Raw genomic sequence first — 11,091 nt, 5'->3', positions numbered from 1 at the left:
AGAACTGTGTGGGGAAAAGTCCATTTGCAAGAAGTGATAATAGTATGAATATTTATTTTTAACAAAAGGCAGTTATGAGAATTAAATTGGAAAAGAAATTCCCAAAATTGAGGAAAAAATAAGCTTAAATTCCATATTCAGACTAGTCAAAAAACTTTCAATGCAAAAAAATATCTATATATATTTTTGACGAGTCATCATTGCAGTCAATATTATATTCTTGCAAAATAAAAGAAATCCAATAGTCGGGAAGTCAAATATAAAATTTATAATCTCACTAATTAGTGTGTGTGTGTGTGTGTGTGGGGGGGGGGGGGGGGCACCAGGAGGCAATAATGTCTTTGTTGCTCTGGAAACATTTGTGTTGGCATACAGCTCAAAATTGTTGAGGGACACCAAATCCACGTTAAGTGCCTTCCGCAGAGGGAAACGTTGCTTTTGGCATGTGGCCTCTGGGGAACCTTTGGGCATGTAAGTAATGTCAGCCAACCAGTAAGAGGTTCCAGTCAGGGAACCCAAGGAACAAATAGTACATATTAAGTTTCTAAATGATCACTAAGTTGGCTCCTCCCACTTGGGCGGCCAAACCTCTTCATTTTTGTTGTGTTGTTCTGGCCTTGAAACAGGAGCGCAGTGGAGGTGCACACCAAGAGATGCATGCGGCTTAATTGCTGCAAGATGTAACTCGGCCTGCGGCCCACCCTGACCCCCAAACACATTCAAAAACCTTTTTCTAAAAAGCAACAAAAAAAAGGAAGAGAGAGGGGGGGGGCACATGAAGGAGTCAGCTCAAAAACTTTGCAGCCTTTTGTTTATTTGCTGGCAAAAGACGACGAGGTTCTCTTAATCAAAGCAAATCCAAATCTAAGTGCAGTCGTTGTTCCTTGAGGGTTTTGACGACAAAGTGGCGGATCAAAGATGATATGAATGCAAACATGCCTGATTGATCTACATTTGGCCCGTGGTAGAAGCTGATGAAGCGTTACAAAACAGACGTGATGAGAAGGCCCGCAGAGAAGGGAGGTTCTGCCCCCCGCCCCCCACAAAAAAATCTACAAAATTAATTAAGTTAAAAAAAAAAAATGTGGGGGTGTCCTATCCATGAATGTGCAACAAATGACACTTCCGAAGTCTAATTGGTTGTTTTTTCTTAGGCTTAGTGGTTTCTTGTATATATATATTTTTTTTTTTCAATTGCGCAATCCCTTTTAACTTGAAAAGATCCCACAAACTGGAGAATAACATTTTTGACTCTCATGAGAACACTCACTGATTACAGAAACTGCGGCCCGCCGCAGTGTGATCCGAAAAACACAAAAGAGGCTCGCCATAATTCCCCACCCAAATACACGCTTTAGTACATTCTGGCACGCCTCGACGTGTGCTCGCCATCCCGATTGGAACTCTTGATTATAGCTGTGGGTGTTTTCACACAATGACATCACAGATAGTTGGCATCTCCGGTTTCTTCCTTTAGAAGTGATTGGATGAAGCCGCTGCAATGATAGCGGATTTCCTAAATGGAACTGCATTCCCGTGGAACCATTCCGACCCGTTTGGGAGAAGCCATGCCGGCTGTGACATCAGAAAGCCCACCAGAGTACTGCTGGTCACGCTAACATGGGTCAGTGGGATGCGGTTACACTTAAACGTATGCATATGCGAGCGAGACTACAGGGTGACACAGCATGGCAATATTTTAGATATATTTATTCATATTTTTATGCATATTTTATTTCCTTTCATAATGATATTTTTTGTGTGCACATTTTGACACGAATTTTGCTCAAGTAGAAAGACTTTTGGAGTATTTACGATGATTGATGTTGGACCTGAGGAACGTTGTTTGATATATTTCAAACATGAATACACTGCAAACAATTAGATTTTGGAAAGATTTGTAGTATAAATTTGAAGCTTTTCAAATTCCTGTCAATATTATAGCTAATATTTTATTCTCAGACTCTGCTGATTTATGGCCGAGCTGTCCTCCTAAAATCCTTTCCGCATGTAATTTGGAGCAGAATGGTTGTCGTATGGAGTAACTGCCATTTGAAAAGAAAAATTAGAATGTGCAATTATGGCTAAAAAGTACAACATGCCATTACAAATCGAGTTAACAAAAGTGGAAGATAAATACAGAGTTGTTTAATAGGCCTCAGTTCTAACTGAAATTTGGCAGCCATACATACAAGAACATTAATTACCTGATTTGGTCATTAATTAGCCTCTACAGAATCAAATAATGGAAGGTCCTGCAATTTACTTCGCTGAGCAGCCTCGTTGTAGCCCCCCTCCATCGCTTGCCCACTCACTGCCGGCCTCCCGACATCAGGTTCCGATGAGGCTAACTGGAACCAGGTGGTTCCTTGCTAGACACACTGGACAATATTGCGTTATTAATGACCAAAATAGAGACAAAAGGAAAGGAAATCGCTTTTCCTTCTCAAAGGTTGAGCTGCTGAGGAAGTTATTAAGGGAATGTCCGTGTTTGAATTTAAAATATCCTCTCAATCTCTGTAGGCTGAGCTGCATGTCTCTCAGCTTAGAAGGATTAACTTTCTGCTGGTGAATGGCAGAAATACGCTTTGACTCTCTTTTGGACTTGAAGGGATTTTTTTTTTGTGAGGGGGGGGGGGTGTCTAGTGACTTCTTTATGCCCCCATGACTACAACAAAAGTCGGGTTTAGCTCGAGGCTACATGTAGAGGAACTTGAACCCTGATCTCAAGTGCATCTAATAACTGAGGCTGGATTTCAGAACCCTACTGATGAAAGGACTGAGTTTAGCTAATACATAAATAAATAAATACATTAATTAATAAATAAATAAATAAATAAATAAACATAAATAAATAAATACAATAATTTCAATTTTATAATAATAATTATTTATATAATACATTTAGAAAAAACTATGGTCTTGTTTATAAATAAATACAGTAATTTGGAATTTATAATGAATAATAATTGATGTAATAAATTCAGAAAAAAAAAATAATGGTCTTGTTTTCCAATTCGTGATACCTGTTGACTAACACGCCGAGTGACAAGACGAGCGGGCACATGCCGAGCGACAGTTAGGTGGTCTCTTGCCCCTAATGGCTTCCTGCTCCTTTCCCACCTGTGGTCACCTCTGATTCACTTTTGCATCAAAGTAACGGAAGCAACATTCACCATGAGTCAAAAGTGGCAGAAAAGCTTCTGCTTTGACTTTTATTTGTTTTCACTCATTCTCTGAACACACGTGTTAGAGTACAGTCGCTAAGATGACAGCCAAGAGACAAAGAATTTACAGGCATCGGTGTGCAAACGAAAAAAAAAAAAAAGGGCACGACGCTTGTCTATGAGTAGCTTATTAAAAAGGTGAGAAGTGAGTACGGTGTCTGAAGAAGCGGGTTTAATTGTGCTCTTAAAAGCGCACTTCAAAGCAAGGCCGGTGACAAAGCTAAGGGGCACGAGAGTTGGGAAAGAAGGATGGAGGAGGTCGAAAAGATACAGATGACGATGAAGGCTCAGGGGAAGCCCACTCCACCAGCGATGACTGGATGTTGAAGAAAATTGAGGAGCGAGACCACATGAGAGGCTCGACACAGGAAGGATGTGTGGGACAAATTAGCAGCATTGATGATGCACAAAACAAGAGACCAAAGAAGCTACAGGAAATATTTACGACATGCGCCATCCATCATTAGAACTTTAAACATTGTAAACCGGCCACAACATTAGGAACACCTGCATACACTAATGAGATCCGAATAAAAGAAGCTGGCTTCACAAAGACAAGGGTCTGTCTTAGGCCCCTTCTTGTTTTGTGCTCGTTTCAAAACAGCAACTGGACTTGTGCAATAAAATTACTTGCAGCATCGCAGAAAAAAAAAAAAGTCCTACATGTGGTAGCCAATCAGATGATAGTGACATCACGACCCTGAATACATTTCAAAGAATATGTAAATGAACTCTGTTGAACCAAATCTGCAAAAAGTCTCATTTAAGTAGTTAGTGACTTGTTTTTGATAACTAATCTTAATCGCGTCCAACCTTCGTTTCTCCTTGTTAGCAAAAATGACTACAAATGAATTTTTTTTTTTTTTTTTAAATCCTTATTCTTGGTACCTTCTAGGAAGGCAGCTGTAAAGCAGATGGCGGAGTAAAGCGTGCAGACTAAACACTTGAGAGTCATTGGAGACTTTAAACAGACTCACGTTCACTGACATGGCTGCTGTGATTGCGGCGTGTGGGAAAAACCAAAAAAACCATCCGGAACTGCAAATTTTTTACAAATATTTTACCGAGACACGTTACGCGGTCATAAAAACACTGCAAAATAGAAGCCAGACTTTTCAAATCAAGAAAAACTCATTTCAAAAAATTCTAAACTTCATAAATCAGATGCATAACTTCATATTTCCAAAATCACCTACTTAAGCCACATTATTGCCCCGCCCCTCACACTGATCCATGGTCCATCCCTTCTACTTTTTCCACCAGGTTTTATCTAGGCCCATTTATCAAATCACAGCAGTAATTAAATGAAAATATAATTGAATGAACCAACTTCCAGATTTCTTTTCTAAAAGTGTTTAATCCTTCCAAGGATGTGATTTTTCTTACATCTAGCCAAGCCATGGAGACATTTTGTGACATTCCTGGCGAGTATTATCAGTATAATTAGTCTTCAGTCTAGTCTTTTTTTTTTTTTTTTATAAAACAGGACTACCTGAAGCTGATCTGCTTTAACTAATGAAATGAGTCACAATGAAGCAAAACAAAGCTCCATGTTACACGACACGCTAATATAAGACTCCGGTACTCCCTTCCAGCATCCGTATGAGAATAATTAAAATGACTCATTTAGTTTTATCGCACAACAGACTTGTCCTCTTTTTTTTTTGCGAGAGGATCTTTAATTACCATCCCCAAAACAAGAATGCATATGTTCCGTTTTACTGTAACGAGACATCCACGAGAATAACGTCACTGCCAGAAAAAAAATATATTACCGAGGGCTAGAGATCACATTCGCCGGCGTTTCATCTTCGCACTCTCGCCGCGGCTCTTTGCTCTTCATCTCGCTGTAAAAAGCAATCATCATTAGTGTATGTTTGGTAATCCGATCCGCCGATGCGTCTTTGATCGGCCGACGTCAACCGGGACCGAACGCCCTCACGGTAATGAATGAGATAGAGAAGTTCTGGCCCTTCCTTTTTGTTTCTCATCAGGCCTTGGCATGTGGTTCTGATCTGTTGAAATAATCTGTGTTTATCTGGCTATGGTTAATTTTGTGCTGGGAAATAAATACAACTGCCATTTTCATCCATGTTCTCCTTTCACCTGTTGGAAGTGGGTCGGCGTTACAAAAACTTTTGTGGCGTGACTCTGAGCAGAAAGCCCGAGCAGACGTGAGTAATGGCGCTGGTTTTCACATCTCTCGTGTGCGGCAGCGTCAGAGCCCGTTAGTAAAGAATTAATCAACAAAGTTCGCCAGGCTCAGGGGCGTCTGATAGCGTTTTTCCTGGAAGTTCTGGAGTTTGTCTTCGCAGCTGGATTTTTACAAGACTTGGGCTCTGCGAGGGAGTGACAAAGAGAGGAGCGCTCAGGGCTTGCAAAACAGTCGAGAGAGTCATCTTGGATAGAAAAAAAAACAAAAAAACAGAAAGCCCGATGGTGATGTACTCCATAGGTCGCAATCATACTAAATATCAGTCATACAAATATTCAGTAACAAAAGAAAGGTGACTATATCACCAAAAACTAGAGCTATAAAGAAGTGCCAAAATTAATCGATTCATCGTCAACAAATCGGTTACCAAATTAATCGTCTCGTATTTTCATAATCGCGTCGATTGACTAAAGATTGTCCAAATTATGTTTAATCAAAAGAAGACATTGGCAAATGTCTGCTTTTAGTTTGGAAAACAATGGACCATGTGTGATTTTTTTTTTTTTAAATCACGAAATAATACCAAACAAAAATAGTAAACAGCTATCGGTAATAAAATATATATATAATTTAATAAATTATTTTTTTTACACTTTAAGTAAAATAAAATTGTATCTGATCATTCAATAAATTGATGTAATAAAACTATTTTATTGCGACAGCCTTAATTTTAGATATACAGCGCCTTAATCATATAATAAGAGTTGCATTTAACCTTTTCAGCTTGTTCCATCTCTCCGGGATAAAAAGCACAATATGTCTGCAATGACATCATGCCGCAGCCCACCCACACGTCTCAACACTCCCGTGTTGAAGGCGTACACACATCCCCCTAAAATAAAATCCATCACCCCTAAAAGCTTTAGCTCATTGCTCAATTCACCTCACGTCGTTATCTTATCAAACTGTACAAGATGATAAACAACTTTGGGTAAAAAGCTCTCAACTAAAGTGAGTTTTCCCTTCCTAAGCGAAAACACGAATAATTGATCCCAAGCGGCGTATTTTGAATCTGTCCAAAATTTTTACATCCGCAGGGGGAAGAACGTTCCGAAGTACTTGAGTCAACCGAGCAGCTATGATGTGGCCTGTTTGTTTTTGCAAAGTGACCCGGCCGTGAACAGTGGCAGGTGGTTAATGTGTCTCTCGTGACATTGTTTAATTTTGCACGCGCCTCAGCTGTCTCGGGCCGTCACTCCATACGAGACGGCGCGAGAACTGTTTTCCGTACAGTCCAAATTTACATTTAGACAGCGCAACTGCTCAGAAAATCGTCTTCTTTAGAACTTGAGCCAGAAACAGCACCCCTGCTGGTTGTAGCCGGGTAGTGCACGCCATTATGCCTCAATAATGAATTTCACACAATTAATTAGCTTCATAACGATGAATCGATTATTATTTTTATTCTCTCCACTATGTGTGAAACTGACTTCTATTTTATTGACATTAGATTTAAGACTAGAAAAAAAATGTGGACATATGCTATTTATAAGCATTGCAGAGTTTGCCCCGCACAGCGATCGTCTACCGCAAAAATTCAGTTACGACAATGGCATGGTGCACTGCGGACGTATGCAAACAATTTCGAGATGATGCAAGAGTGAAAACTTAGATTTCTTTGTTTCTTGGCAGGAGCGAGGCAATTTCTCAAGCGAGACGTTTTCGACTATAAAACAACCTCTCTTGACTTATTTCTAATGTGAAGTTCATCAGTGACATGACTTTGAAAAGCTTGTTCATTGCGTCTCCTGTATCGAGTGCGTCTTTGCTTTGTGTGTGTGTGTGTGTGTGTGTCTAGACGGTGGAGTTCGTCGCTCTTTTGCATACTTTGGGGATGGTTGACTGGCTTGACCACATCACACGGCTTTGTGTGCTGTAGTTTGTTCTCCCATCAGACTAAATTGCCTTTCAGTTCTCATTGCCCTCTCTTGTCCCGAGTGATATCACGTAAAGGGGAGGGGGAGGGGGGGTTGTGTGTGTGTGTGTGTGTGTGTGTGTGTGTGTGTGTGTGTACGCTACATGTACAGAGAGGCCATACGCCTCACTTGAACCTGACACGTGAAATTCAAGCTGGCCGCACGGAACGTTGCAGGTGTCTTGTTCCGAAGTAAGGCGAGGACAATAGTTGTCTGGCATATAATGCTATCACACCATGACCTCTGACCCTCATCTGACCCTGCCGAGGCCTGACAACTCAAATTGGGATCAGCACTTGAAGTAGGAAACGTTATCCCAGATCATTATCAGAAATGAATGAATTCAGTTATTCAATGCTGCCACCACCAGAAACTCTTTGTGTTCGATTCCAAAATCCACTAGTTATAAATTTTGTTTCTTCCACTCCACAAACGGCGCTGCCCGCCTTGGTGATTGGTTTTGCCACTTGTCTGGCTCTTTTAATGATGACCACTGATTGGTCACAGACGTACCCCCGCTTTCCATTTCCTGCCTGATGAAATAAACAAGAATGCCATGAGAATCATCAATCATCACAGACAATTACCTCTCTCGCTCTCTCTCCCTCTGGTTGACCCGAGCTCGAACCTTTACCACCGCTAGCTTGCCTATTTTGTATACCGTTTGTTTGTCTCTCTAACAACCAACATGCCTGGACTGTGACAGATGTGGCAGTTTATGTCGAATGTCAAACTTCATTATGCTCACTTTGAGACCAGTTGAAACAAACGATGCTCAGTATTAAAAGTATTTGATGGTAATATCATTAAAGAAGAGTTAAAAAACCTCAGAAGTCATTTCATGCTTGTCCACTGCCAAGGATGTAAACCACAGTTTTGTAATGATCAGAAAATGCGTGACAAAATTCTATTCAAATGAGATTCATTCGTCCTAGCTTTGAGGTTAGGGAGAAAAAAAAAATGCAGATTGTGCAGAAATTGCTCCAGCAGTTTTTCGGATACTTGTCGGAATGAACAAAAAGTTGTAAATTACAACAACTTGCACACACTACAACAGTTAACATACAAATCGTGGGGGTGCTTTTCAAAATAATTGATTGTTTTCTTTTTATTTATATGACTGTTTACACAAGTTAACTGAATTTCTTGCCGGCTGGATAATCATTTATCCACTTTCTCTGAACTAATCATCATTATTTACCCAAAACTAAGATCTTAACATTGTTCATGTTTTTATTAATATGATAAAAGATGGAAGAATGAAGTAACCTCACACAATTTTGTTCAAAATTTCATTAGCCTGTCAGGTCACTGAGTTTATTTCATTAACGCAAAAAAAAAAAAAAAATGGAGCCAAAGCCAGCCAAAGTGCAGCAGTTACAGAATACTTCACAACGTGATGAATCACCGCTGACCATATCATAATTCATACGCTTGCAGCTGCACCAAAACATTTCATACTTGGGGTAATTCATAACCGACTTTACATTAGAAGAAACATGAGCTAGCATGTTGCCGGACTGACTACGAGGGAATGTTTGAAAAAAAAAAAAATGTTTATAGGACTAGAAATGTCGCATCAGTGAATTTTCACAGCAGTCAATAAAATAACACCTGCTCCATACGTCCAATTTTTTTCGCGTTATTATAAGAGTCATCGGGCCTTAAGTGGTGCTGGCGTTCCAGTACGGATGTTTCTTTAAGACAAAAGTCAAGGGAAGATGTCTGCTTCACAGATGCGAGGTTCCTTTTGAATGTCTAATTAGCCGACCCGTTGTCATGACTTCATATCGGGTCAGCTTCATTCGAGGCGGCCCTAAGAAATAAACTATCTGCTCTCGGTGTCGATTTTTAGAGGACAGTGGCGGTTGAGGAAGAACAGCCGCCTCGCTCTAGACTGTTCTGCGTTGTCTCCATTGGAAATGACACTGTAGCCCTCTGACCTTCATAGGTACGTTTGTTCTGATGGATCACAAGGAGTCAAGGGGATGAAAGACGGCTCATCTGGATGGTCCGTGTGTTGTGCGTACGACCTTCCAAACAGCTTTTTTGATTTCTTTTTTTTAAATGATTGATGATATTTATGATGGATCGTCATTGACCGATGGAGTCGTTATTGCAGAAGTGACTCACGTTGCATCAAAATGAAAGAAGCCTGATCCCGATTATGAAATCTTGTGACTCATAAAGCCTCCCGTTGCAACGCATTAGTCTCGGTATTCCATGTCATGATGGTCAAACATCTTTTGTTTACTTGATTGGACATCTGGCTCACCTTCAGACACGGCCTGACAAAGAGGTGTTTACTTCTGTTGGTTCAGATTGCCACAGTAGACTCGCCGATCCGTGTTTGTTTCCACTCAAACCTTCCAAACAACGTGTTTGGTGGTTAACAAGAATAAAAAGTGACTTTTAAGGAATGGACATTGGTGTATTTCTTTGACATTGTGGTCAGAGAGGGAGACCTCCTTTGTGTCTAAGAGCTTTAATGTGTCTTTAATTAAACTTAACTGCCAAGCACAGGCGATTTGAGGACTGTAAGGCGGCTCAAAGCTAGCGGCCCAAAACGCAATGAAACAATTAGAATCATTGAGCCAAAGTGCTGGTCCCTAATGATGTCTTCCTTCCAGGCAGAAGCAATCAAGTCTCATTTAAGGTATCACCAACGGAGCCACGGGCAGTCCTGGACATTTGCTGGTCTGGAGTCATTCAGACTGAATGTAGAATTTTTTTTTCTAAATAAATAAATATATTTTTTTAATATATATTTAAATCTAAAATATTTCATCTAAATTTAATCAATCCATTTTATAATAATAAAAATAATTTGATAATATATATATTTAAATATGAAATATTTCATCTCAATTTAATCAATTTCTCCAGATGGGCTTTAAATAACTGAAATTCCCCAAAATGCAAGCAACATTTAGTTGAGAATCTTTTCCAGAAAAATCCCCTACAGCCTTCCTAAGTAGTTTAGAGGAGAGGGAGAGAAAACAAATCGAGGAGGGAGAATACGTGCTGCTCGGCTGCATCCAACAAATTGTTCTCTGCTGTGACGAAACATTTCTTCCCCTCACGGGCGAGCGATGTGCAACATCTGAATCGCGTTAGGGTGCTTGCGCACAAATCGGCTGTGCCGCAGGGCATCGCCAATCGTTAACTGATAATACGACACTGTTCCCACAATGCTAAAAAAAAAAAAATCCAACATGAGTTTACATGAGACCAAGCATTCTTCTCTAAATTGGCATTCCTCTCACAAATCCACTCCAGAGCAGGTCCGCATGCCCGACCCAAAATATAAACAACCTTCCAGAAAGGAATTAGTGATGTCACCGAGAAAGGTCTTCAACTACTACAGGCGGCAAGTTGAATAAGTGCGTCTGAAAGTGCTGTCCGTGGTGCTGAAGCTTAGCGTTGCCCTAAGTGGTCCTTGATGTGGAACTTGTAATTAATAACGGTGCAAAGCATTCAAGTCACACAATTAGCAGTCAAGTCTTTGTAAGTGGAACTGTAATTATTGGGGGGAAATTTTTTTTATATAAAAGAACTCAGTCCGGTCTCATCAAAAAGTGATAGAAATCTAATCGATTCATTTTTGTGCGTTTCTCGGCTACTTGGTGATTCGTGGAAAAGTACATCATATTGTGAATGGAAATGTCATAATTCAAGCGGTGAAAAGTAGAAAATGTCCGATAGCAGTTTTATTCTGACCGATACCAGTAAG

At 40.1% G+C, this 11,091-nt stretch overlaps 1 long non-coding RNA gene across 1 annotated transcript in view; it reads right to left on the bottom strand.

Moving 5' to 3' along the window:
* The window catches only part of LOC147048057 (uncharacterized), a 36,733-nt gene that overhangs the window by 14,453 nt on the left and 11,189 nt on the right, over window positions 1-11,091 (bottom strand). The window lies entirely within an intron of this gene.

This window comes from Syngnathus leptorhynchus, chromosome 12 (genome assembly GCF_054491065.1).
Source record: "Syngnathus leptorhynchus isolate UIUO chromosome 12, UIUO_Slep, whole genome shotgun sequence".
In the NCBI taxonomy this organism is placed as follows: Eukaryota; Metazoa; Chordata; class Actinopteri; order Syngnathiformes; family Syngnathidae; genus Syngnathus; species Syngnathus leptorhynchus.
The sequence above is the reverse complement of the archived record's forward strand: the minus strand, read 5'-3'. Positions and strand labels throughout refer to the sequence as shown.